This window comes from Apus apus, chromosome 4 (genome assembly GCF_020740795.1).
Source record: "Apus apus isolate bApuApu2 chromosome 4, bApuApu2.pri.cur, whole genome shotgun sequence".
Classification (NCBI taxonomy): domain Eukaryota; kingdom Metazoa; phylum Chordata; class Aves; order Apodiformes; family Apodidae; genus Apus; species Apus apus.
Genome location: NC_067285.1, coordinates 74,466,055 through 74,493,388, shown reverse-complemented (window position 1 = coordinate 74,493,388; position 27,334 = coordinate 74,466,055). Strand labels below are relative to the sequence as shown.

The 27,334-nt window shown below is 39.8% G+C and overlaps 1 protein-coding gene across 1 annotated transcript in view; it reads left to right on the top strand.

Annotated features, from left to right (window-relative positions):
- MARCHF1 (membrane associated ring-CH-type finger 1) overlaps positions 1 to 27,334 on the top strand; it is a 372,379-nt gene that overhangs the window by 133,524 nt on the left and 211,521 nt on the right. The window contains exon 5 of the mRNA XM_051619263.1: positions 7,354 to 7,430. The gene's annotated coding sequence lies outside the window, so the exon portion shown is untranslated. The remainder of the gene's footprint in view (positions 1 to 7,353; positions 7,431 to 27,334) is intronic.

The following is a 27,334-nucleotide window of genomic DNA, read 5'->3' as shown; positions in this document are numbered from 1 at the left end:
GAAAAGTTCCCACACAGTTTACCACAGTTTTTTTAGTGACTGTAGAAGCCTCCCACTCCATATAAAATGATGTTACATTAATTAGGGGGTCTGTTAAGCAACTAACTTCCTCCATAAAATCTGCTAGGAGATGATGACCATGGGAATGGTGTGATGTGAAGAAGCACACTCACATCTCAGACTAGAAATAGGAGCTGTTAATTACTTAAAAGTTTTGGTGCTTTGTAGATTTAAATATGTTGTCTTCTCACCTTTCAGGTCCATCCATTGTTGGGAAAGAAATGTGAGACATCCATGATATGACTATTGGGGCCCTTCTCCATTAACATGTGAAGTGCCTACTGAAAGCACTAATGATATTGTCAGCCATATTCACAACCAAAACAAAATAAATGCTTCTGAGCACGTGAGACAGTTTCTGAAAATTAGTATCTGTGCACATCAGTTGCCATGCAAACTAGCAGTATTGTACTCTGACAAAATCAATAAGCAGTTAAGTAATTAATGTTTGTTTCTCAAGATGTACTAAGCATGTGGATAGGCAGAAAACTGGTTACAAAATACTTAAACCAGCATGTGGTACATAACAGAAAAAAAGCTTTGAAAGATCTACTACCCCAGAGAAAGAAAAATGCTTTAATTCATGCTGTGACTGTATTATTAAGGTTGTTTCTACATGGCCTTTTTAAGAGAAAAATTGGCTTCACTATTCCTTCTGCCATTAGATCTTTATATCTTTTGCCACGATGCTATTGGTCATGTCTGTTGCTTTCTCCATATAATTTGAATACCTCCTTTTTAATTCTCCAAGATGGAGCTTTGCTTTTTGTAGGAGGCTATCAAACAGAAAGTATAGTACTGCCAGGAGGTCTGCTGAAGACTTGCACAGTGGACTGAGCTGGTAGCCATCTGGCTTCCTGTAAAACTGAGGTGGTAAACGTTGCTGTTAGTTCTTTGTGAGAAAAAAGCAGATAGAGAAGTGAGAGAAATGGAGAATGCTGAGTAATGTACATATGTGATATTGGATGTGATGCATATATTAAAGGTGAAACTGATACAGCAGTTTAGCAGTGTTTATAGGTAGAAGATGGAGTAATGGGCACATGCAAATTCAAAATTCCACCGTATTTTGAGTAAAGAGAAGTCATCAAGGTATATGGTTCAGCAAGTATAATTACATTTGATTTCTTAATCACATAAGATACTTAAGCACACTTGGTAAGGATGGTCTGCATTTCCTACATGGAGGTAACTCAGTGGCAGAGATCAACTAAATATCTGTTCATCACTAATACATTTGCATGAAGGAAGACCGGAAATTCTCTCTGCACACATGGGTGATGGCTTGGCATATTTTTTAAATTGATGTTCTGTTAGGCATAGGCTTAGTTTTGCATGTTCAAGAACATGCACTGAAATTAAGAGCTCATAACTGCAGTGACTGTAAACTCTTCATGCAGAAGTTATTTTTGAAGTTTTAGTCCTGTACTGAGCAACCCAGGATGGTGATGCATGAACTGTCACATTTTAAAAAAGAAAAGAAAAGAAAATACTTATGGAAAAGTTTAAATGAAATGATAGTTCATCCCTGGAAACATTCAAGGTCAGACTTGATGAGGCTCTGAGCAACCCTGATCTAGTTAAAAAGGTCCCTGTGCACTGCAGGGGGGGTTGGACTAGATGACCTTTAAAGGTCCCTTTAAACCCCACACATTCTATGATTCTTTTAGTTGAAACACATGAATGTTGGTTCCTTTTGAATCAATGTGAACAACGAAAAATTCTAGATCTAAGAAGCTAGCATAAATTATGTATCCCCATATTTTGAGTTGACTCTGGTTGCTGTTACTTCTTAAAATCTTTTAATGACTTTTTGAAGTACCATTAGCGCATTAAGAAAACCTGTAAAACTTAAAATTGAGTACAACTTTACATCCCATTAAAAAACACATCTTTCTGTCTGGGCTGCAATTCCTAGAAAATGTAAAAGTCAGGGCTCTTTCCTGCAAGCCTGTGGAAATAGGAAATAACTTTGCTGTTACATCACCCTTTCTGCCACCTGCTGTGAACAATACCTGCCACGTTGTTAATCTCAACAACTTTTTGGGACCAGGATTCTGGAGAAGGTGCCCTGCCTAAGAATCTTCCCATGGTGAGTAAGTAAGTTAAAAGATCTCAAGGTATACAAACACATTTTTTACTTGGGGAGGAAGGAAAAGTTGAAGAACATGTTACCCCCAAAACAGTAACACACATCCTTTAGTAACTTCTAATAATTGGAATAAAAAGGAAAGCAGATACTGTATACCATGAGGGTAATTTTGTGTTCTCTGCACAAGTTAGTAAACTGAAACGGTATTTCCAAGAATATCAACAATATTGTCACAATCACAGTAAAAATGCCTTAGCAAAGAAACTATGGAATCAAACACTGAAATGGCTATTTGAGGACAGTTGATTTAGCTTTCAAAAACTTGAGTGTAACTCAATTCAAATATCTGACAGATTCAACAACCTCAAATAGCTAGTGAGCTACAGTAAAATTCAGATATTGTAGACCAAGAAACTGAAGAACAGGAGATAGTGCCCACATAATCCTAATTTAAGCCTGTTTAAGCATTACCTTTTGTATCCATAACCATGACAGTCTCCTAATCCTTGATCTGCAGAGACTAGAAGCACCTTTGAAAAAGTAAAACATAATACCCATCCCACAAAACGGGGCTGTTCATCCTTTCCAACCACAAACTTTTGCTTACTCCTCAAGCCCTAACAACTTTTACCACAGCCAGAACACGACCTGCCGCTGAGTAACCTCCCTCTTCTAACTGGTCTTCTGTTTTGCATGCAGACTTCAGAAGGGAAAATGGTGTGAGAATTGGTGTGTTGTATTGAAGAAAGCTGGGTTCTTTGTTTATTATGTATAAGCTTGCAAAGCTGGATACTACTGGGTAGTACTTTTTCTAAAGGTTTTTACTTCCTCTTCGCTTGGACTGTCACTATGTATTGAAATAATACAAATTTGTAGTGCCTAACTGCGGATGAGACAGAACACTCCACTTTTTTTCTGAAAAATGGATTCCCATTATGTGATATTTACCTTACCTAGAAGAGATGTGAGTCTGCACATAATAAAACCTGAAAAGGATTGTTGTGGTGGGGTTTTTTTGGTTGTGTTTTTTTTGTTTGTTTGTTTGTTTTTGTTTGTTTTGTTTGTTTTTGGTCAGATCATTTATCTAAATCTTGATAATTTGCTAAGTCTTTTGTGGGCTTTGTGAAGAAGTTTTCTCCTGGGTACAAACACCCTCCCAGCTTTTGCTTTGTTTTCAGGACTATGGAGAGAATGAAGGATGCAAAGGATCAGGGAACTGTGTTAACTAATTCAAATTACAATAAACAGTTACTAACTTAACCCTGAAAACTCACGGCTCATGACAATAGCAATTATGGAGTCATTAGGAGTGTCAGAAGTGACACCTAAACTACAGCAATACTGGTTGAAAAGCTAGCCTGTATTTAACTACATAATGTATTTTAGTACATTAGTACATGCTTATCCCTATGAGCAAAGCATGATATATGAATGTCTGTGGATATCTGAAGCCACAGATGCCATATTTGGGTTTTGTGAAATAATTCCTCTGTTTGTTCATTCTGTGAAAAATAAAACCACATTTCATCTGTCTTAATTACCAGCCTGACTCACTTAGGGCTTTTGCTCTGATTTATAGGGCAAGATTATAGCATTTGTTCTTCAGCATGAGAATATGTAATTTCCTAGATTTACTTGTGAGTGATACTACTGCAATCAAAGCAATGAATGTGTGTCAGGTTGACTCTTCAGATAAATTATTGTTATTATAGATCTTTTATAGGTTTTGTTGTGGTTTGGAAATGATTGTCTGCAGTGTTGAACATTGCCTAAAGAGTGGATGAGTCCTGTCACATCAAATATGGAAGGCAAACTGCTCTTTAGACATTAATGTCAACTACAGATAGAATTAAATGAAGATACACATCTGAGCATTTTTAAATGAGCTTTTGACTGACCTTTCATTTCTTTTTTTGTATCCTGCAGATTTCAGCAGGGAGTTCCTTTTTATGTAGCTTTACTAAGTTTTTCACAAGCAGTTAATGATGGATGCCACACATTATTAATTAAGCATTGAACTTCAATTTTTTTTTCTTAAATCAATTTTTTGTGTTTAGGAAAGAGCCAATGCACTTTGTACACATACGCAGAAGCATGCTCACACACATACTCCCAGAATTACAAGTTACCTCAAACTTTACTTCTGTTAACAGTTGTTATGTCATCACTGGTTAATGCAGTATCTTAATAATTATATTTAAATGGTTGCAGAAATGTGGAACAAAAAGTGATTCCTGCTATATCTCTCAATTTTGGAGATGTGAGTGAGTCAGATATAAGAATTCTGGGTGATAGTTATTAAGCTTCAATCATTGCTCACTCTTAAAATGAAGTGAGAAAAAGGCTTAAAGCTACATGCTACATAAGTTATGTCATCAGCAAGACACATACACAAGGAAGACTGAAGGGATTTCTGTTGCCAGAAAGATCCCTTTTAACTAAGGAAAACAAATTGAATGAGAATCCAGCAATTCCAAGCTATGTATCATAATGAAAAGCAGTACAAGAAACAAATCGGTTTATATAGATTTTTAAGTATTCAAGCCAGGAAAGAATACCCACAAAGAAAAACATCACAAACTGTGAATGCAGTAGCAGCATTCAACGGTTTGAATAAGAATGTCCCACTGCCAGTATTTTTAAAATATCCACTTCATGGGATATTTACGCATCTTCAGCTCAAGTACAAATGTGAAAACTAGAAAGTAACCAAGTGACCTACACCTGAGGTGCATAGACTGTTTGTACACAGGACAGTAATTCAGATGTCAAACAAAGTTCAGTGGCCAGACTTACACTTTGGAATCAGTTTTTCACATCTGAGTTAATGGAAAACTAGAGTACCCAGATGGAGAGTTAATCCTGATAACACGAATGCTTGAGAGAACCAGGTAGACGTAGCATCTGCAGATGCAATTTGGGCATGCAAGCTTTTAGCATCTCCAGCATAATGTCAGCCTATAAAGAACTATGAAGGTTCCCATAGTCATTGATTTATTGTTTCAAGAACACAAAAAAACCCCCACTGTTGATGAATATTTGAGTAAGATGTGGTTGTAATATGCACTTTTTATAGTAACTGAAAATGCTTGCTCTGCTTTAATATTACGAATGAAATCAATATAGCTGCTGTGGTAGGCTACTGTTAAGCAGCTGGAGAATATGTAGAACAGGCTGCTTCTTTGATTCATAGAGGAACAATATATAAAGCTTGGCAACAAAATACAAAAGAGGAGATAAAGAACTTTCTTTGTGACCGTAGCAATGTTTGGATTGCATTGAATGGATTCAGATTATAATCCCCATTACCTGAGCCACCACTTAAGCACAAGGAAGAAACAGAGCATGCCACAGTTCTGTGCATCAAGTTGCTGTGTAATAAACTAAGAGAGGAAAAAATTTAATAGGTATTGTACATGCTGTGCTTGAGGGCCAGAGCACAGCAGGTCAAAGCAAGATGTCACAATTAATATGAACCTCCTTACCTTCTTTGTGTAATCTGTTAATTTTTATTCCATGTTTGAATCAAGATTTTCTTTGAGAAGGAAACACACACTAGGAGTTAAAATTCACAAGATGGAAAATAATTTAAGTACCAAAATAACCTTTCAGTGAGTTGTTTTTTTTTTCTTTCTTTCTTTTTTTTTTCTCATAGCATTGTTTTGCCCAATACCTTTATTTTATTACTTGCTTTTGGTGGCAGACAGCTTTTTTATGCCTTTTTTGTTGTAATGTTCACTGTTTTTATGAAATCGGTTATCTTCTGTGGGTCTATTGGTTGCCAAAGCACCATTATATTTGCAATCCAGTGGTAAAATTTCAGAGAAGAAAATACTTGGTTGTAATGTGAATTCTGCTATGAGAGCAGAGAACAAACTGGCAGCAGTAACTGCCTGGGGGATGAGGAAGTATCATGCTCTTAAATGTGAGTAACTATGCAAAACATTTTCTGCTGGGGAGTCTGTGTAACATCTGCACATCATATGCAGAGCATGAAGATAGGTAGGTCTGAATTAAAATCTTATGAGAGGTAACTTGAAGTGTGGCAATTGTAGGCATGATATTACAAGGATAAAAGAGGAGGACAGCTGGCAGGAGAGGTAATATTTCTCACTTGTGATTCCAAATTACCAAGGCAGTTTTCCTGCTTGAAAATCTGTATGTATGTGAATTTATGTGTGGTGTTTTGGTAGTACATTAGTTATCATAGTGTATTTGTATATCTTTTTATTGAAATTGTTTTGAAAATATTAATATGCATCCTAGAGTAGGCTAACACATTCACCTATAGAACTACATATGGCACAGATTTGGTACTAGCATAACAAAGGTAATGCACTTCTCTTCAGAACAGAACTTGCATTGCAGCACATGGCAAATATTTCATTACAGTGAGATACTCTCCTGCCGTCAGTTTGAAGGGCTTTATTTTACAGCAAACCAACATTTTTGCATTTTGGCCCTTAGGCTCTCAGCAGACATTTGTAGAATGAGGGGAAACAAATGTCTGGGTTATGCAGAGTTAATAAAAACAGATGCTATTAACAGTCCATCATATCAGCATTCTATGCATCAATATAAGCGCCATTTTATGTTGTTTTAAGATGAAGGCAAATAAAGGAGCTACTGTTAGGATGAAATGGCAAAAGTATATAGCTTTTAGTATATAGCATATAGGATAGATCATATCTTATATGAAATATAGCAGGTAACTTAAGAAGAGGATGATAAATTACTACTTTGTATTAAAAACAATTTCTGTAGAGATCTCCCTCTTCCAAGGAATATTGTGAAGAAACCCATCAATAATTCACAGGCATAGTGCTCTGGTGGTGGTCACACACATGAGGACATAATTTCATTCATTTTTCAATGTAAAAATAGCTCATTAATGATGAGTATTCAAGGCCAAAGTGAGAAACATGAGTTACGCCTTAATGTTTTCATCTAGGTAATTAAACATTCCCCTTTAACTTGGTTAGTTCAGGCAACAGGCAGCAGACTTTTCTGTTGCTGAATGCATAGTAGGCAACATGACATGAAGTCTTTTTAATTTGGTAGAGTTGTTTACTCAGAGGAGGGAGAAGAACAAGGGAAGTAATTTCTCTACTTCTTTTTGTGTCCCTACAGTCATTCTTTGTGATGTGAAATGGCTCTATTTTTCTGTCTTCTGTGTTACCTCTTCCTTATTCTGAATACAGATGAAGTCAAGCTTTGAAAGCTCTCGCAGCAAGGCAAGACAAACAGCAGGCTGGTGAAGAACTTCAGTAAAGTCAGAGTAAGTGATTGGCTTCTGGGCTTGGCTTTTTTTTTTTTTTTCCTTTATTCCAACACCTTTTGTCTGGTCTTGGGGATATGTATTTCATTGTTTTACCACAGTTAGCTTTTATTCAGAGTTCAGTGATGATTTAAACATGAACAAATGAAGCATCTTTTATTTCAACATGAGGAAGATTCTCAATGCAAAAGTCATTACAATGGAAATGAGACTATTTTTCTAGAAGCACTAATAGAAAAGTAATCAAAATGAGGAAGCTGAAAGAGTTCCAAAATTGTTGGAGATTCACTAAACTGCAGAAAGACTTTTCCTCTCTTTTTATCTGTTATTTCTGTGGTTAACATGCTTGCCTAGTCTGAATGTTAGACCTCAATTCTCATTTCTGCTTGAAGGGTTTAAATCCGCACTTCTCGATCTTCTTACCCTATCAGGCTGTGACCAGCTCTGAGGAATCACTAACTTAGTCCTTCCAGTTTTGACCTGTTCTACTGTAAAGTTGATTTGATCACCAGGACAGCAATTTTCAACCTATTGAAACAAAGAAAAGAGGAAATAATCACATTCAAGAGCATGGTAAATCCTTGTCTGTGGGGTAGTTGCTTCCACTTCTGTGTGTTTCATAGCTGGCTTGAACTACTGTCACCACATTTCTGCTGGAGGCTTTCCCAACAATTTCTCTCCCCCATGCCTATGTGCTGAGCTCCTGCTACTCATCCAAGCACCTGTGGCTGGTGACAGCTGGAGAAGGGGATCTATATATATAATTTATTTTTTCCCCTAAAACTTCCAGTTTTGTTGCTCTCTGGCCTGATAAGTAAACTCATCTTGCTCACCACATCAGTTATGGATTCATGACTGCTGATACTCAGATGCTTGGGAATACCTGAAAGGGTCACTTCTTTTGGTGGGAACATCATACCTAGCTTTTAACTGGCATAGTAACCACATCCTGAGAGTGTAGCAAAGGCTCAAGACATGGATTTGCTTATTCTTTAATAGAGGAGTGGTATTGTTGCTGACTTTAATTTCATGGATCAAGCCTGTGGAACCTGATTTGAGGTTTTTTTAATAGTTTTGAGAGACCTTATGTTCTACTCTTAAGTAAACGTTCATCCCACTGCACAAATTATCATTTAGTACTCATTGTAATATTTGCTCTTTCTAATTGTATGTTTTGCCTTAAATAATGTATATAGTTTGATTCTTTCTTCTCTCCCTTTTCTTGCAATGTCTTCCATGTTAAATGTAGGGTTTTTTCTTTTTTCTTTTTTTGTTTTATAACTGAGAATTTGACATAAGTTTTCACTTTTATTTTGTGTCATGTAGCTGTACAAGCTTGTTGCTCTGTAACACGTTTATGAAATGTTTGTAAATAAATTACTATTTTTTGATATTTGGAAGGATTAACTCAGAAAAGTTTAGCCCTGAATTTAAATGTTCTAAACACATAAAGCTGCTGTTCAGGAACTTCTTCACCACAAGCTCCTCCTCATCTTTAATATCTCTTTAAAAATCAGAATATACTGGCTTGTAAGAAGACTGAATCACGATGTTCAAAGAAAAAAGTTCTAGGGTTAGCAAAGACCTCATACACATGCTTGGCCATAGCAAATTGCTCTGTTGTGTGATTCTTAGTTGACTTAATCATATGGAACCAGAGCAACTGTAGTTACAGAGTTGCTGAGGTGCTCCAGGTATGAAGGATTCTGGAAAAGTATTTTAGAGAAAGTTGCAGCTCTATTTAAACCCTCTAATTTCCACCAGTGTTAACTGATAGAGTGGTAGCAATTATAAAGTGCCTTTTCCACTGACAGACTGATGCTCTGCTCTGATGAGGAACTCACTGGGAGGCAATTGTTCTGCAATGGCGAACTGAGCTCATATTTTTACATGAACTTCTCTGAATTAATTGCCTAGCATACATCTTCTGTCCAATATACAGCTAAATATTACTGTCTAAATGTCACCTTGTCTCTTTTTTTCATGCTGGCAGCTGCCTCATTATTAACTTAGTATCAGTCCTTTGTGTGAGTTTGGGGTATTTTTTATCTTTTAAATTTTGTATTGCACTTAAAGAAATAATTGAAGTATCTTACTGAAATGAAACAGCACTGGACTCATGAGATCAGTAGCCTTTACCAAATCTTAGTGATTATTGCACTTACTCAAAGCAAGGAGCAAAAGTTTCACACTATTGCCTTTGCCTAGGGCTTCAGGATCCCAGATGGGAGGAAAATTTTTTTGGGGAGGGTAGTCTTCCTGCATGGATGTTTTTACTAGTCCAGTTCTTCAAAAATCATTCTGCAGATAACAGGAAACAATTTAACACCCAAATACTTCTTTTGGAAGGGACGAAGGGATGTATTTTGATGCGGTGAGTCACAAGGCAAAGTGTGTTAAAGTGGTGAAGCAGAGCAACAATAATTGACGCAGATGTAGCTCAATTTAAAACTTTATTTTCAATATTTCAATATTTTAATTTGCTGTTACAAACCTGATTAGGTAAAATCTCCAATAAGATAAAAAGATAAATAAGGTAAGATAAAAATTGCGAGCATGAGTGAAAATGTACCTGCATGTAGCTGAGAAAAGAAGTTTTAAACTAGTGCCAGAAGGTGAGAAGAAAATTGTAAACAGTTTTATTTCCCTTTTATTATTTATGAGAAAAGCAGAAGAAACATACGACAAGTAGATACAACTTTAGAAAACCTGTCAAGTTTTGATCTTTGGATAAGATTCCAGGACCCAGAAAAAGATGAGAAATAATAGTTCAATCTACTTGAATGAACTCCATAATGTGCAGGTACCCACTTAATGCTTCCATTGTGACGAAGGTAATGCTTGTTTAGAGACTTGCCCTTATGCAGAGGGCCCTTTTACCAAGCAATGGACATGTGAGCAATCCAGCCTTTGCTGATAACACCTGGGCCCCTGCAAGGACATTCCCATGGATACCAACTGAAAAAGTGAGCAGCAAGGTAAACAACTTCCCGATGTGCCCAAGAAGGAAGTGAGGCGGAGAGTCATGACTGCGCACGCGCCTGCTAGGAACCAATCCCTGTCCAGGGCGTGGCAGGCGTTATGAGAATTGACCAATGCCAAGAGGGGTTTCGGACACGTGTACTCAGCGTGTACTCAGCAAGAGGCGATATAAGAAAGGTTGGGGCGTAAAATAAATTGGCATTCACCTAATCATATTGATTCCTGTGTGTCTGTCCATGAATCCTCCCACATCCTTATGGCAACAGGATTTCAAAGTTCTCCATCTTTTCAGTGGATTTCTTTGAAGAAGCTGGAGGCTTGTACTGCCTCTCCTTCCACACTGCAGCTCAGACCAATGTTTTACTTAGTTTCTAGACCTGTCAATCAAGAACAGTTATTAAAAAAAAGGGAATAAAGTCGGTATGTCCTCTTTCTACCCCTTTGGTCCCATAAGACCATAAAGATGTACTTTAAATCAGCACAGGATGGTTTATTCTGTTGATGAAGCCTTTACCAATACATGTAACCAGCAGATGTGTTGTGCTCCTGGAACTTTGGTCTAAGGTAGATTTTTAATTTTATTTTGGCTGGCTTTCCCAGACTGGACCACTACCTGAGCAGGCTGCCCCAGTTAGTTCATTAAGCGATCTAAGCCATTCAAACTTTGACTTATTTTCAAACCTGACATGAGAATAATTATATATCCTGGGGTCTAAGTAATGGAGCTGCATGTTGTCATCTTGTGTGCCTCCTCCTGTGTCTGTTCCACCCCCCACCCCTGCGAACCTCCCAGTTCTTCCCCATGTTGAACTAATGGCTGAGATGCCATTTCTGCAGTGCTCTCTGCGGGGAACAATCGTAGAATGGTTTGGGTTGGAAGAGACCCTAAAGATCATCTAGTTCCAACCCCCCTGCAAGGGCAGGGACACCTCCCACTAGATCAGGTTGCTCAAAGTCCCATCCAACCTGGCCTTGAACACTTCCAGGGATGGGGCTTCCACAGCTTCCCTGGGCAACCTGTTGCCGTATTTCATCACCCTCACAATAAAGAACTTCCTCCTAATGTCTAACCTAAATCTCCCCTCTTCCAGTTCTGATCCATTAATTCTTGTCCTCTTACTACAAGCTCCTTTAAAAGGTCCCTTCCCAGTTTTCCTATATGCCCTTTCAGGTACTGGAAGGCTGCTCTAACCTCTCCCCAGAGTCTTCTCTTCTCTAGGCTGAAGAGCCCCAACTCTCAGCCTGTCTTCACAGGAAAGGTTCTCCAGCCTTCAGAGCATCTTTGTGACGCTCCTCTGGACTCGCTCCAACACATCCATGTCCTTATTATGTTGGGGGCTCTAGAGGTGGACACAGCACTCCAGATGGGGTGTCACAAGAGCCAAGTAAAGGGGCAGAATCACCTCCCTTGACCTGCTGCCCATGCTTCTTTTGATGCAGCCGGGGATACGGGTGGCTTTCTGGGCTGCATGTGCATATTGCCAGCTCCTGTTGAGCTTCTCATCAAGCCAGTATCCCCAAGTGCTTCTCAGGGCTGCTCTCAATCCATTCCCTGCCCAGCCAGGTGAAAGCTTTAATGCAAAGACAAACAAACATGCAATAACCCTCTGCCTCTCCTTGCCCAGGGATTCCACGCAGGATTCCTACACTTCCAACAAACTGATTTTAAAGGCTACTTCACAGGAAAGGGCAGAAACGGGGTGAAGGGACGGAAGGAGGGCGAATCCTCCGGAGCAAAACGCTCTGACCGCAAGGCATGGAAACGCTGCTGTTTCCATGCGAACGGCCGCGGCGAGCGGGCAGCCACCCTCCCTGTCTCGCCCCGTGCCTCCCGGGCGCAGCAGGGCCGGGAGACTCGGTGGAGCTCAACCTGCGGGCGCTGACCACGCTTCCCGGGCGGCGCCGCACCCCCCGCTCCGGCTGCCGGGGCCGGGCGGGGTGGCCCCGCGGGATGACATCATGGGGCGGGCCGGGGCGGGGCGGAGCGGGAGCGGCGCGGCGGGCTGGCGGCTCGGGCGGCGGGATGGGGCGGAGGGCGCAGGCGGCCCCGCCGCCTCGGCAGCCGGCGCCCTGAGGCAGCTGGGACCGCCGCTGGTGAGTGGGCGGGGGGCGGTGCGGGAGGTGGCGCCGGGGCTCTTGCCGGGGCTCTTGCCGGGGCTCTTGCCGGGGCTCTTGCCGGGGCTCTTGCCGGGGCTCTTGCCGGTTCCCGGTGCTGCCCGTTTGTAGCGGTGGGGTGGGTTTTTTCATGCCTTTTTTTGTTGTTGTTGGCTTTTTGTGTGGGTCTTGTTTTGGTGGTCTTGTTATTTATTTTTTTTTTCGTTTTTTTCGTTTTGTTTATTTGGGGTTTGATTTGTGGTTTGGGGGGATTTTTTTTTTTTTTGGGGGGGGGGGGAGGGGGTGGTTTGTTTTGTTTCTTTTTATGGTTTTTTTCAGTTTTTTTTTTTTTTTTTTGCTTGGTTGGTCCGGTTTGTGTTTAATATTTTTTTTTTTTTTTTTTTTTTTAATTTGACTGTTTTGTTCGTTTTTGTGAGAAGCGCATCAGGGCACCCAGGCGTGCTCCTGCTGCTGTTCCGTCCCTCTCGGCCGGTGCCGGGGCAGGCGGGGGGCGGAGGTGCCCGCCAGCCCCTCCATCAGGCGCCACCGCTGGGTCGTGCCGTCACTTTGGCAGTGGCCTGTTTGGACGGAGCAGCGGCTCCGGCTGCTCTGGTGCCTCAGCCTCCAGCCTGTGCGCTGCGGGGGGACATCATCTAAGGGAGTTTCTCCTGCTCTTCCAACCCCTTTTCCCCAAGTCGGAGGCGGGCTCCGGGAGTGAGCAGCTGCCGGGTGCCCTCTCCGGCCCCAGCCCAGCCCGCGGCTGCCGCGGGCACAGCCGCTCCCCTGGAGAGTCTTTCCGCTCTGGTAGGGACAATTTCACATCCTCCGCAGCTCCATACCGGGATAAATGCTGCTTTAATGTTAGGGGTTTGCTGAAGGAGTGTGGCATGTTGCGACATGGTAACAAGAAGGCAACCGTAGTTAGAAAAACCTGGCTTGGGAAGGTTGGCAAACTTATTTGCCCTTTGTAATCAAATTTTCAAGGATCTGTCTGTCTATCTATCTGTTTGTCTATCTGTTTGTCTATCTGTTTGTCTATCTGTTTGTCTATCTGTTTGTCTATCTGTTTGTCTATCTGTTTGTCTATCTGTTTGTCTATCTGTTTGTCTATCTGTTTGTCTATCTGTTTGTCTATCTGTTTGTCTAGCTATCTAGCTATCTAGCTATCATCTTTTTATTTATTTTGAGTTGGTGCTCTCTTTGTGAGAAGGGGGATAAAAGTACCAGCTCTTATAAAATGAGACAGTAAAAGCTGTGGGAATGTGAAGGAAGGTGTTCCGTCTTCCGCTGCTGTCAGTATACCTTGGTGTCAGCCAGGGTTCCTCTTCATCTAGCAGTTCTCCCTTTTCCTCTATCCCATGTCTTTTGTCCAGATTTCTGGGGACCGCAAGCATAAAATGCCTTCTCTTGCTTCTTCCCTGTCTTCCTCTTTCTTATAGTTGCAGGCTGTGGCCAGGAACGAATTGAAAGGAGGGAAATACAACCTTATACTTTAGTGTAATTTAAATTATCTTCATTGTGTAGAAGAAAGGTAATGAATTACCTTGTATTTCTGCTTCTCTGTTCAGAATGCTGCAAAGTTCAATTAGATCTGCAAATCTGATAGTTCTTATAGTGTGTTTTCTTAAATCCCTGTGACATTGGCATGGGTTGAAGTAGATATACAGACTGATGTATTGCCTGAAAAAGAATAGTTATCTTGCAAAACATTTCCTTTTTAATACTGAACAGCTAATATGGACACTGTCACAGTACTTAATTAAAAAGTTGGGATCTAATTAGCTGTTTCTTACAGCTAAAGTTCCAGATTTTAATTAGAGTTCCTGCCTTCCAGTTTAAACTGATTAAAGCAATGGCAAAACCACTGGTTATTTTTCAATGTTTGTTTAAAAACAAAAAGGGAAAGAAAAAAAAAGGAAGAGAGTAACTTTAAGCTCCTTGAACTTAATGTTGGAAAACAAACCCTTCTCTTTGGGGTTATATTCCCGACTTTGCTGAGTGTGAGGGATAAGATGATGCTTATTGTGTGCATTTTGTGTTAGAGTGAGGAAAGAAGCTGATTAATGGCAAAATGTACAGGTTTATTGTTGGTAGGACATTGGTTGCAATTTAAAAGCCATGACTGGAAACTCAAATGTGTTAATAACAAAAGTAGGATTGAATAACCTATGAACATTCAGGTGCATTTCCCAATATTTAAACTACATATAAGGGTATGTTTGGAGACACAATGATGGTGCTTCCTGATAATACTCAAAACTCCAGCAGTGTCTAATATTCCTGACCAGAAGTCTCATCCAAACTTATATAAAGCTGTCATGATGATTAAATACTGTCCTCCATTACCTCTTCTATTAGTCTCATGTGCATACTTCTGTTTTCATTTTGCTGAAGAACCATTGCTTGCTTTAAACTTTAACAAGAAAATTCAGTGTATGGCTCATTCATGAGTACCCTGCTATATTTTTAACATCTTTCTTCGCCTTTATAGGTGTTTGAGAGATTTGCAAATTGATAATTCCTGAGGGAGTCGTTATGCTGATTAGACTTGCATAGTGGGTTTATTCTGAATATTTCACAGCACTCTTGACACTCTTCATGGGAAGAGTTTATTGTTTTTCTCACACTGCTAGGCACTTGTGACAAGACTTAGCAATGGGTGCTTTAAAATACAGAAAACGAGGTTTTCTGGAGAATGTGCACTAAATGAATTACACCCTTTTAAGATGCATGGAGATGTGTGGATGTGGTGCTTGGAACTCCCATATAGGACTGACAGATGAGTTTAAGTCTGTGAACTTACTTTGTTTCAGTGTTTGACCCAGTCAGAGCTGTGGTAATCCTCATATCATGACAGAAGGTTCTCTTGTCTGTTCAGATGTTTAAATTTTTTTGTTTTTGTTTTTGATATTATTGTTTAGTAGTGACTGAATTCTGTGCAAAAGAAACTTCTTTGCAAAACCTTGGATGTAAATTTGAGATCTCAAGATACTTTAGGTTCAAGGCACTTGAATGCTCTGGTGTCAGGTATGCTGCCAATGAAACCTGTATAATTAAAAGTATAAATAAATGTGACTAATTTTTTCTCTACTATGGTTATTCTATATGTTTGTTGACTACAGCTCACATTAACTAATATGCCCTCAGTATGGATAATGAGATAAACTGTCATCTTGGTTTTTATATTTGGTGTAGGATTTGTATATGTGACCACTTCAATTAACTTTTGAATATCCTCAGAATAACAGTCTGGCTTTAGACAGCTGACTTTTCTCTTGTGGAAGAAGCAGGCTCACATACTAGGAACACCTATGTGCAAACATTAAAGCATTTATTAGATTTTTAGAGGATTTTATTAGCTAGTCTGTCCTGAGCAACCTTACCTGTGATTTAGGAACGAAATCCCCTAAATGTTTACTGCTACACTTCCAGGGTGAAGAATGTGGGAAACAGAAGTTTCTCTGTAGCCTGTGGAGTCTTACTGGAATGGTCCAGGTAGAATGATACATCTGCCGGTAGTCATTTCCTGAGCTGTCTGTGTCCTTGGAGCTTTAGTCCTTTTCTCTTTTGCTTATCACTGGCTTCTGCTGTCACAGCCACGCTGCTGTCAGATGCCTGTTTTCTATTTTTGCTGCTTTTTTGTATTTCTGCCTGACCCTTTCTAGGTTTTCAACTTCAATTTTATTTGGTTTGTGTATGTATATTATCCATTCTTAATTTGCTAGATTCACTGTCATGTAGAATCATATTACAGAATCATAGAACGTTTTGGGTTGAAAGGGGCCATAAAGATAATCTAGTTCCAACCCCCCTGCAGGGGCAGGGACACCTCCCACTAGACCAGGTTGCTCAGAGCCTCATCCAACACAGCCTTGAACACTTCCAGGGATGGGGCTTCCACAGCTTCCCTGGGCAACTTGTTCCAGTGTCTCACCACCCTCACACTAAGTAATTTCCACCTAATGTCTAACCTAAATCTCCCCTGCTCCGGTTTTCATCCATTAACTCTTGTCCTCTCACTACAAGCTTCTGTAGAAAGTCCCTTACCAGCTTTCTGATAGGCCCCTTCAGGTACTGGAAGGCTGCTCTAAGGTCCCCTTGGAGCCTTCTCTTCTCCAGGCTGAATAGCCCCAACTCTCTCAGCCTTTCCTCATAGGAAAGGTTCTCCAGCCCTCGCATCATCTTTATGGCCCTCCTCTGGACTTTCTCCATGAGCTCTGTGTCCCTCTTATGTTGAGGGCTCTAGAGCTGAACACACTGCTCCAGGTGGGGTCTCACTAGAGCCGAGTAAAGGGGGGAGAATCATCTCCCTTGATCTGCTGTCTACACTTCTTTTGATGGAGCCCAGGACATGGTTGGCTCTCTGGGCTGCAAGTGCACATTGTTGGCTCATGTTGAGCTTCTCGTCCACCATAACCCTCCAGTCCGTCTCCTCCAGACTGTTTTTCTTCCAGTCTCTACCCAGCCTGTAGTTGTGCTTGGGATTGCCCTGACCCAGGTGTAGTATACATGACAATGACACTATATGCCTTGACTGGAAAAAAAATTGGAATCCTTAAAGAGAAATGTCTTGTTATGTGAAATTAAATCCAGAATAGCCTCATTGTCTTAATAGCAGTGGAAATTCAAATAATGACTTAATAGAGGAACTTAAACCTCTTATGAGAATAACCTTGTTAATTATCAGGGTTAATGAGGTACATTCTTTAAAGAGAATAGAGTGATCACAGGCCACAAAAAGGACATCTCTTCCACCGGATGGTATTTTTCCAAATAATTGGTAATTGGAAAGGGGATTTTCTTCCAGGCAGATGCATGGCATACAGCAGTTTTTATCAGATTCTTCAGGGAAGAGGAATAAACACCTGTTAAAAAGTACACTTGTGTTAAAAGGTCAAAGCAATATGGAGTGGTAAATAAGTTTACCTTGTTTTGTATAGCCAGCTTGGTGGTTCAGTGCCTTTTCTTCTCCAAGTTCATTGACAACTAGGCATACACCAAAACCTAAATCTCATTAATTTGAGTGCCAGGATTTGGAAATAGTAGGAAGTTTGATCGCATTGTATTACTCTGTGCCATTTCAATGTTCTCAAGGGTATTTCAGTGCTATTTGTAATGTCATATAGTTCCTTCTACAGAAGGGTTCTTCGGATGCAAAGACATTAAATGTGCTTTGGGCAATCGTACTGCCACAGTACTATCCTTTTGGCTGTAGAACTGGTGTACAGGATTGGTGTTGTACCACATTGTGAGAGGTTTTGGCAGCGTTGAGCCACAGGAGGGTATGTCAATTTCAGACTAGATGACTATTGAAAAATAAGTTTCTGATTTCAGAGTGAAGATAATATTATATTTATGGCTCTTTTATAATCTTACAAAACTCATGTTTTTAAACAAGCAGTGTGGCATTCAAGACTTTGAAAGTGTTTCTGGTAACTTGTGTGTAGAAAGAGTTATAATGTTCCTGCCTGAATTTTGTACCAATAAGTTTGCATGTCTGTTGCCAGATTTCTTCACAAGACTTTCTTCCAGAATTGCCCCTTCTATGTCTTGTCTGTCTCTTTGACACATGAGCTCTAGCCTGCCCTGGGACAGTGGTGGGAAGTACATCACATTGTGAAACCCAAGCTCACTAGCTGCTAACTATACTGTCTTGGCTGAACTTTCAGTGCTTTGGAGTTTAGGTAGCTGGCTGTGTTGTGTGCTCTGTGTGTCTGTCTGCAGAGGCAGTGCTGAGCAGGCAGTTGGAGGCAGTGGTTCTGAATCTGCAGAAAAGTTCTCTGAATGTGCACCTGCCCATCCTGTATAAGAAACGATAAAGCAAAGGAAGACAAGCAAAGAAAATGGATCTAGATGCAGCTGTTACTGAAATTTTTCAGATAAAGTAGAAAGGGCAGTTTTGTGCTTTATAAACTTTTCTTGATCGTGTAAGACATAGTGTGGAAGTCAAAATGGTGTTACTGTAGGTTAGCTGCATGCAATCACTGGTAGCCTGAACATGCTCAAACTGGTGTAGGTTTTGGTTTATAAGACTTAAATTCATTTTTTATATGCCTTTAAAAGTCAAGCAAGAGCTTGGTATGTTTATACAATGTGAAGGCAGAATAAAAACATAAGGCAGAAGTGAGTGCATTTTTGCAAAGCCAAACTGTATGATATTAAGTTGCTTTGCTTCATTTATAGCAATGTGGTAGTACTTTGTAGAGAAAAAATAGCGGTAGTCCAAACCCTCAGACTTCTGTAGAATAAAACATATAACTTAAGGTTGCCAGATCAAAGAGGGTAGGATGTACTGGGAATGTTTCTGTGATTGCCCACTAGCAACTGAATTCCAAGTTCAGACTATTTGTACCTTCCAATTAGTTTTATGTAGACAAAATTGGATGTCAAACATGATTTCTGCAAAAAGAATGTATGATATTTGACTGTATTAAAATACTGGACTATGTAGGACATGGTGGAAAATGTGAAGTAAAAACTACTTCAGAATACTGAACAGCTTAACTGCTACTCATCTGATCATCAGCGCAGTTTGAGAATCTAAAGACCATAAGCTTGTTCTGTTTGCACCTCAGAACAACATTTCCTTGTCTGTGGCAAAATTAAGTTATTTAAAAAGGTAGTGGTCAACAACTGATTTCCTGGAAGGTTTTCCATTTTCCTCAGTGGAACAGTTTCTCTATCCTATTTCATGTCTATGAAAGTATGTCAATTAACCGCTCCTTTGTGTTGTGTTGTATTTTTAGTTGATGTGCCATTACACAGGTGTAGAGGGGACAAGCTGGGGAAGGGATGTGGCACCATGTTTCTGCAGGAACTTCTGGAAATGTGTGCTTCATGGCATCGTATGGCTAGGGCTCCCAGTGAAGATATATAGGGTACAGCTTCCGTGCATGTCAGAATTGTTTGGGTCCTGTTGGGTCATTGAGTGAAAATCTATTTGAGAGCAATAGTTCACGAATCCTCATTTCCCAATTTCTGTGCTTCAGCTCTCTAAAGGAGGGATGAGATTTCAAATTAAAGCATGGTGATGGGAAGGCAGACCATCCTTTCAGTCATGGGAGCAGCTTCCTTGACCTCTCTAGGGCATAGTTTATGTTGTCATGGCTTGAGACTGCAGGTCTCATGGTTCTTCATGCACCCTCCCTTCCTCCAGGATATTCTTCTTTGAAGTCTTTTCCAGATGGAATTTTTCCAATACCAATGATGTTATGGAAGAAAGGGACTTTGTAATGGAAGAAAGGTTCAAAGAGGAAAAAAGTTATTAATACATTGGTTCAGATGTAAAATTGGTGTAACATAGAGTCATGGAATGGTTTAGGTTCAAAGTGACCTAAATAATCTACTTCTAACCCCCTCTGCCATTGGCAGGGACATGTTCCACTAGACCAGGTTGCTCAAAGCCCCATCCAGCATGAGCCAAGCTAGACAGATACTTAACCTAAGGGACAAAATTTTGGCATGGGGTCAAGTAGTAATAAAACAAGAACTAGGATAAGATGTCTAGCCAACAGAGAAGTGAACTTTTGGAGCTATCTTCTGACAAGGGCACACATATGCTATGTGGTTAGAGTTTTATAGGGAGGCCTGAGCTTGGTGTAAGACATTGTAGGTCTTGGTAAGTGTGATGAAAGGAGGCTGGGAGAGTAACATGGACTGTGACATTAATCCTGTTGTATTGCTGGAAATCACTATCTGGAGCCCATTTGCACAGCAGAAGAATGTGAGAACTCCTCCACCTCCCTGGTTATCTGGGTTGGCTGAGAGCCTCAGGTTCAGAGGGTCTTGCTGCTTCTTTGGAGAAAGGCTTGAGGTGGCTCCTGAGCACCAAACCTCTTCCAAAGTTTTTTGCTGTCTCCTCACAGTGGTGTGGTCTCTTCTGTTTAAAGCCCTTCTGACAAGTACAGCCAGACACAGGCCAGCTCATGTGACCTGGTTATACTTCTGGCCAGTGGCACTAGTGTCAGTGCAGTGTAGCAAGTTTGCCTGTGTAGTAACTATCAAATTTTCCTTCTCTATGCTAGCTCTACATGTGGATAAACAGTCAGTAGAGTCAGCTGATGGATATGAGTTTTCATGAAGACAGATGCTTTCCTTGTAAAGATGATAAATATTTTCAGTCTTGTAGAGTTATGTTTAAAATGCATCTTCCTTGTTTGTACAACAGCTTTTTGAAATTGAACCATAAAATCAATGTCTTAGGTTAGTGGAGGTCCTAACAAACAGTGTAGTGTATTGGCTGGAAGATGGCATACCTGCAAAAAAGATTAACTGATCCACTTTCCATGTGACTCTTAAATGCTGGTCCTCACAGCTGGCGGGATGCAGTATTCTGTGGAGCTAGAAGAAGGGGTCTGACTGTCCATTTGAAGCAAATGCGCTCCAACAAAATCGTGCTAGAGTAAAGAAATAATTCAAGATTGCAATCATATATGGATATGCTGAAATTGACAAGATGGGCAATGTAAGGTCAAGCAAAGCCTGAGAAATTAATTTGTGGCATGAGGAGTATGTAAAGACGATCTCTCTGCAGTCACACACAGGGTAGGAGGAGGAAAGAAATGGCTAAACTTGGAGTATTTTCATTGTGGGATTGTTACATGAGCAGTCTCCGCTCTTTGTGAGAATGTGTTTTCTGACATTTTTTGTCTTTTCAATGGCATTTCTACTAATAGTGTGCTGATTTTGTTCTGTCCTCCTGTGAAAAAAACTTTTATACAAACCCTGTTCAGTCAGCAAGAGTTTGAAAATAGCCATCTTTTATTTAAGCAAGAAGAGTGCCTCAATTGCATGTGTTTCTCTTTGAAAGAGAGTGAAAGGTAACGTTACAAAGAACAATTTTGGCAAGCAGGAAGAAAGCTGAAGAGAAATGACAGAATGTGTAAGGGCAGGTTTGTTTTTTTTTTTCCCTACTGAAAGGGTGGTTGAGGAATTTAAAGAGGAATGCTGAAAAGAATTTCATGGAGAGGAAGATGAAGATAAGATTACAGAAAATGGAGAAAGGCCCAAGTAAACTATAGGAAAATTAACCTGTAAAATCTGAGATAGGGGTAGGGTGGATGTGAAAAGGAGGAGAGGAAATACCTATGATAAGTGAAGATTGATATGAAGTGGATGAAATTATCTGAGTGGAAAAATAGTGGGGAAAGGACAGAATTGAGATATGGAATGAAATATGATGATCACCATATGCGGAGCGGGAGAAGAAAATGTTGTTTTAAACATGTGCTTTGTTTAACTTTTCAAAAGCCTTTTCTTCCCTTGTGCTACAGGAACATTTTGGGCCTGAGAGGGGTGGGGCTGCCACATCTCCATGCCCTGGGTCCAACCAGCAGAAACGTTGAACGTGTGTTCCCAGTGCATGCATTTGCGGCTTCTGTGCCTGCACCTGTTTCCAGTGCTGTGTGTCCCGGTGACCCACCCCATGCTGGCACCTAAGCCCACCCATCCCGGTCTCTCTGGCAGCTGGCACCCAGGGACGTGGGCAGTCCCACCCTAGTTTCTGCACTCAACCCCCCATGTGCATGTACACAGTGTATGGAGCCCCTAACCAACAAAAAGAGTTAAAGACATTTAATGAATAGACAGGACAGATGGCACTGCTTGGGGCAGAGCAGAACCAGACAGGTTAACCAACCAGCAAACTGCACACAACTGGCTCTTTTTATCCATTTGTCAGTTTTCTCACACTTGTTCCTCTCCAAATAATGTAAATTCATTCCTTTCCCTGTCTTTGGTTTCTCCTGTAAACATCCTGTAGTAAGTCCTGTGCAATCCCCAAATGCTCTTTCTATGCGTTCTGTAATGTGTCCCACACCCCTGGGCAGTGACCCAGCTCTGTCCAGGAGGTGATCTGGTAGTGACTCAGCTTGATGGGTTTTCACACCTGGACGCTGGGCCTGATGCTTTGCTGGGACAGCCCTGGAAAGGGTCTGGATGGAGTTTCCCAGCAAGTCCCTAATCTGTGTTCCTGCTGGCCATTCTGCATCCCTGTAGTCCTCCGAACTTGTAGAGATGGGCCTCTGAAGGGCTGATTGCTCCTATGATGAGCCTGGGAGGAGCTAGGCAGGGTAATATTTGGGCTCCCCCACCTGCCTCTGTCTCTTTGCTGCTTTGTTGGAGTGCAGATGAGCTTTTCTTGCATAATGTAACAGTGTGCAACCATCTTCATTTTCTGTGGGAATTTTAAAGGGGGAACTTGTTAAAGAAATACTTTGTTAAATAATATCTAGGAATGAAAAAAAGTAGTTGTTCTGGGGTTTAGGTTACGTGCTTGCTGCATCCTTGCTTGGCTTTATGCTCTGGAATACAAAATGTATTGTGTGACCTGTCAAGTCTAATCAAGTTAGATTTTATTTTAAAACCTGAAAGTGATTATTCTTCAGTTAAGGGTCTAGTCATAGCAGTTGACTAGGTTACAACACTACTTAAACATCTGTGAGGAATCGAGATAATGATGATTGTTAGAAAACAAAAGCTGAGGGAGTGCTAGTGATTGCCTGTGGCAATGTTGTAGCTAATGGGATGTATTTCGGTGTTTTTCCAGAATTGCCACCAATGTTTCTTTATGCGTCTTTAAGAGTTTAGACTACTTTTAACGACTATAACCATTATAATGACTTATTTTTAAACCACAGTTAAATGTATGCATGTTCTGCAAAGTTGTCATTAAGATACACTTGAACTCATGAAAGAATGATTGTGTTCATCATCACAACTAGATTTTTCAGTGCTTTAGGACTGGAGAGAGGAGCCTGCACAGAGAAACTGTCAAACTGAATTAGACCCTGCAAAGGGTATTGGAGAAAGTAGCACAAAGTTGATCAGATATGTTTCCAGGAGTGGCGATGGGTAGGCATTCAAAGTCTAGGTTTGTTATATATTTTATACCAAGTGTTGACGGTCACCTACAGGAAAAGGCATAGAAGTATGGAAATAGAAATGTAGGTGGAATCTGAGTGCAGATCTGCTGAAAAGTGGAGCATCTGGCTAATTAGACATTAAAGGGCAGTGTACATTTTTTTGAGAAATGTGGAAAAATTAATCCAGGCTGCTGCAGGATTATGGTTTTGATGTCAGTGTTATTCAAGTTCTTAAACTGCTTTTGGAGGAAGGAATAGTTTTGTGCATAATGATAAAAGAAAAGTAGAAAAAGGTATTAGGAATTTACCGAAGGCACTGGTACTAAAGAAGGGTGACATCAAAGGTCCCTTTGCCTCAGATGTTCTTATATAGCTGTTTGTATAGCTGAACTGTAAATTAGATCAATTTTGATTTTTAAGAAACAAAACTTTCACTCAACATTTTTTGACAAATATCTTGTCATTAGTTGAGAGCTTTACTTTGACAAAATGGAATTTGAGAGGACACATGAATATTCTATAAATGTGTGGGACTAATCACAAGGAAGTAATTATTTAGAATAAGAAAACCCTGATATTAGAGCAACTGAGCATATTAGCTGAATATAAATTTACTTTGGATATTAGAGTAGGGTTTCTAATAAACAGAATAGCCTCCCAATTGAAGGTAGTTTATATTAAACCAAATCCTACTGCATGAAAGTAGAGTCTAAGAAATTTATGAAAAAGCTGTCATAAATATGATGAGATGCCTGCCAGACCAAGGAAGTAAATTAATGGAGCAAGGGAGCTCTTTTCTGTAGTATCTTCCTAAAATAAAATTCACATAAAATAAATGTATTTATACAATGGAAGTATATTTGATAGCAGATGCAGCTCTTTTGCTCCATGATGGCATGGAGAAAAGTTTTTTCAAACAGAAGCAACCAGTTTGAACAAACACAATTAAGTCAGAACAGTTTGGAGAGAACAGAATTTTCCATAGAAAGAAAATGGAAATTTCAACATGTGTAAATTGAAAATTGCCATAAAAAGCTAGGAAGGAGTTTCCTTGGGTTGAAAGCTCTGAAATAGATAGTTGAAGTGATAGTTGAAGAATGTGATGTGACAAAGGATGAATACCCTTCCCTTACTCTAGTCTTTTATTTAAAATTAGGTTTCTTTGGTAAGCAGCACTGGTCATTGTTACTTCTGCCTTTTCCTGGGATTTAATATCCCTGTGTGATATGTGCCAGTCTTTGGAGCAGAAATTTTTGAAGGTTTTAGCAAGGTTAAATAGCTGAGCTGGGGGAAGAAGATAACTGTCAAACCCTGTTGGAAACTTATATGCACTGATGCTTCAGGATGGGGCCTTGAAACAAAAAGGATTGATTCTTGTGCAAGGAATGTGTTTCTTCTTTCCTCAGAAGATTTATTTGCTTGTGGAGTTTAGTAGACCTTGAAAACACCCATTTTTGTGCTGTGAAGACTTAGACTTTATTGGCTAAAAACTCTCTAAAACTTAATGGCTAGGCCAAAGCAGAATTTATCTGAAATCACAAATATTGAGTCATTTGGACTGTGGGAGATGAGGGTGTGAGCAGCCCTACTGTCACATGGTGCCTGGTGCCAGGAGCCGTGGAAGAGAAAGCTGCTTGGAATCGAGGGTCCTGCAAAAGCAAAACTAGGAGGAGAAAATAATAGTGAAGTGAACAAACCCTGTATAAATAAGTGCTTGACACCTGGGAAGTGAAACTGTAGGAGGGGGCAGTGATATTTGGAGCCTAGGATAGAAAGGTGACATGCTGAAAAATAATCATAGAATCACAGAATATGCTGAGTTGGAAGGGACTGGTCAGGATTATCGACTCCTGTCCCTGTGTAGGGCACCCCTAGAATCACACCATGTGCCTGAGTCTTGATCTGGCCTAAGTATTGATCTGGCAGGACGTGGCTCAGATGAAGATACTGAAGAGATGAGAAGGAGCTAGTCAAGAATATCAGCTCAACACCACCTGTGCCATTTGAGAGTATGAGGGGATGCAGGCAGGTGTGCCCACAGAAAGCGAGGAGTGCATCCTGAGGTACTAGTCTGATGGCAGTGTAGACAAAATGTCTTGTTGGTTTGAGTTCTTGATCACATGGGTGGTAACACCATGACACTTACCTACTTTGGATATTGTAGCAGATCCTAGTTGCTTTGCAGATTTCTTGGGTGTATGTGAGTATTTATTGTAAATGTGCATAATACTCTTTTCTATACTTTCTCCCCTCTTTCCATAGAACTGTTGCACAAAATCCTGATGTGCTGGAGATAAATTGAAGCTGTATGACATTTTTATCTGTAGAGCTCTAGTTTCATTTTATGTGCATGGTGAACGAGGCAGGGATTGTGTTTTTCGTAGTCAGACAGTGCAGATATGGCTTATATTATTTTCTACCCACATAGGTCCTGTTTGATGCTGGTCAGAGTATTGGCAGATATTTTTTCACTGTCTATTTCTCTCCATTTCTGGATAAGCAAATCTGAAAGTCATCATCTAATCTGCAGAATAATTAGGTGATTGTATTCAAAGTTGAAGGAATTTTAGTGCTCATTTGCTGTAGAGAGTGTGTCAGCTCTACCAGCTAGTGTCTGGGGATCTTTATGAGCCAGTTATGTCTGTCTATTTAGTAACCATCAGTATAAATAAAAATATATTGTAGTAACGTCTTTTGATTTAGTAGATTGGTAGTAGTATAAGGCTTAGTCCAGTTCCTTTTCTGCTGTACTCTGTAGTGCTGTCACCGCTGTAGGACCTTTGCAGTTGTACAAGTTCCATTTTTATTCTCCTGAAATATTTCTTAAAGAGCTGGAAGGTTCTATATGCTTTAATACTGTAATTGGATATGCAATTCCATGCTGGTGCTTCAGGCATTATGTTGTCTGTAGTTTCTTGTGCAGTCATTACAGGTCTTGCTGCATTACTTAAAAATGCACAGGGAGAGTGCAGATACTTTACTGGAAATAGACAACAGAACAGTCTATAATCTTTAATAAATAAATAAATAATATTTTTCCATTTCACCTTCAGTTGAATAACAATTGAAGTCTATTTTTAGATATCTAAATTACAATTTTATCTCACCATCTCTACAATAATTCTCCTGAAGTGTAGAAAACTTTGTTACTGCAAGGCCAATAAATTGCAGTCTTATACTCTGAACAACTAGTAAGAATTGTGACAGTTTTGCATTTTGGGCTAATAATAGGAGAGTTTCTTGATTTCACCAAAGAACAAGTAATATAGAAGACATCTGCTATTTAAAATTCTGAAGGAAAGGTTTTGCTTCTCAACATTATAAACAAAAAGAAAGCAGCAATTTAAATTCTGTTTAAAGTGTAATTAATATCCCATGTGTTATTTACATTTTAACATTATTTAAATCACTTGCAAAGGAGGGAAATGCAGGAGATGAAAAGAGCTGATGGCTTGCAAAATTGACAGAGAAACTAAGCGACTTCTGGTAGTGCTTAATTGACTGGGGGAGCAATGATCAACCTGACTGGATCCCTCAACTTTGTAGAAATACAATTGGAGTGACTGTTAACATCTAAACAGGTAAAAGCTGCTCATTCTTAAGACCTTTATCTTTATTGCTTTGGAATGCAAAAAGATTTATGACATTTCATAATGACAAAATCTGTTCTAGAAATGGTAATGTGTTGTAGAAGAACATGTCCTATACTTTCTTAAACTATTTCCAAAGTAGTTTTATAAGAAAAGTTTTTTAAAAATAATTGAATAAGAATATAAGAGAACAAAGAGATAATGTGCATTTATTTGCCTAGGCTACAAGATGATGAGATGAAACAAGATGTATCTTTCCTGAACAGGTATATTTAACTTTTAACTTAGAATTCACAATCTTTTTTTCCCTTTGATATGGAAAAAAAAAAAAAAAGAAGAATGTGGTTTTATAATTCTTATTAATCTTTTTTTCCCT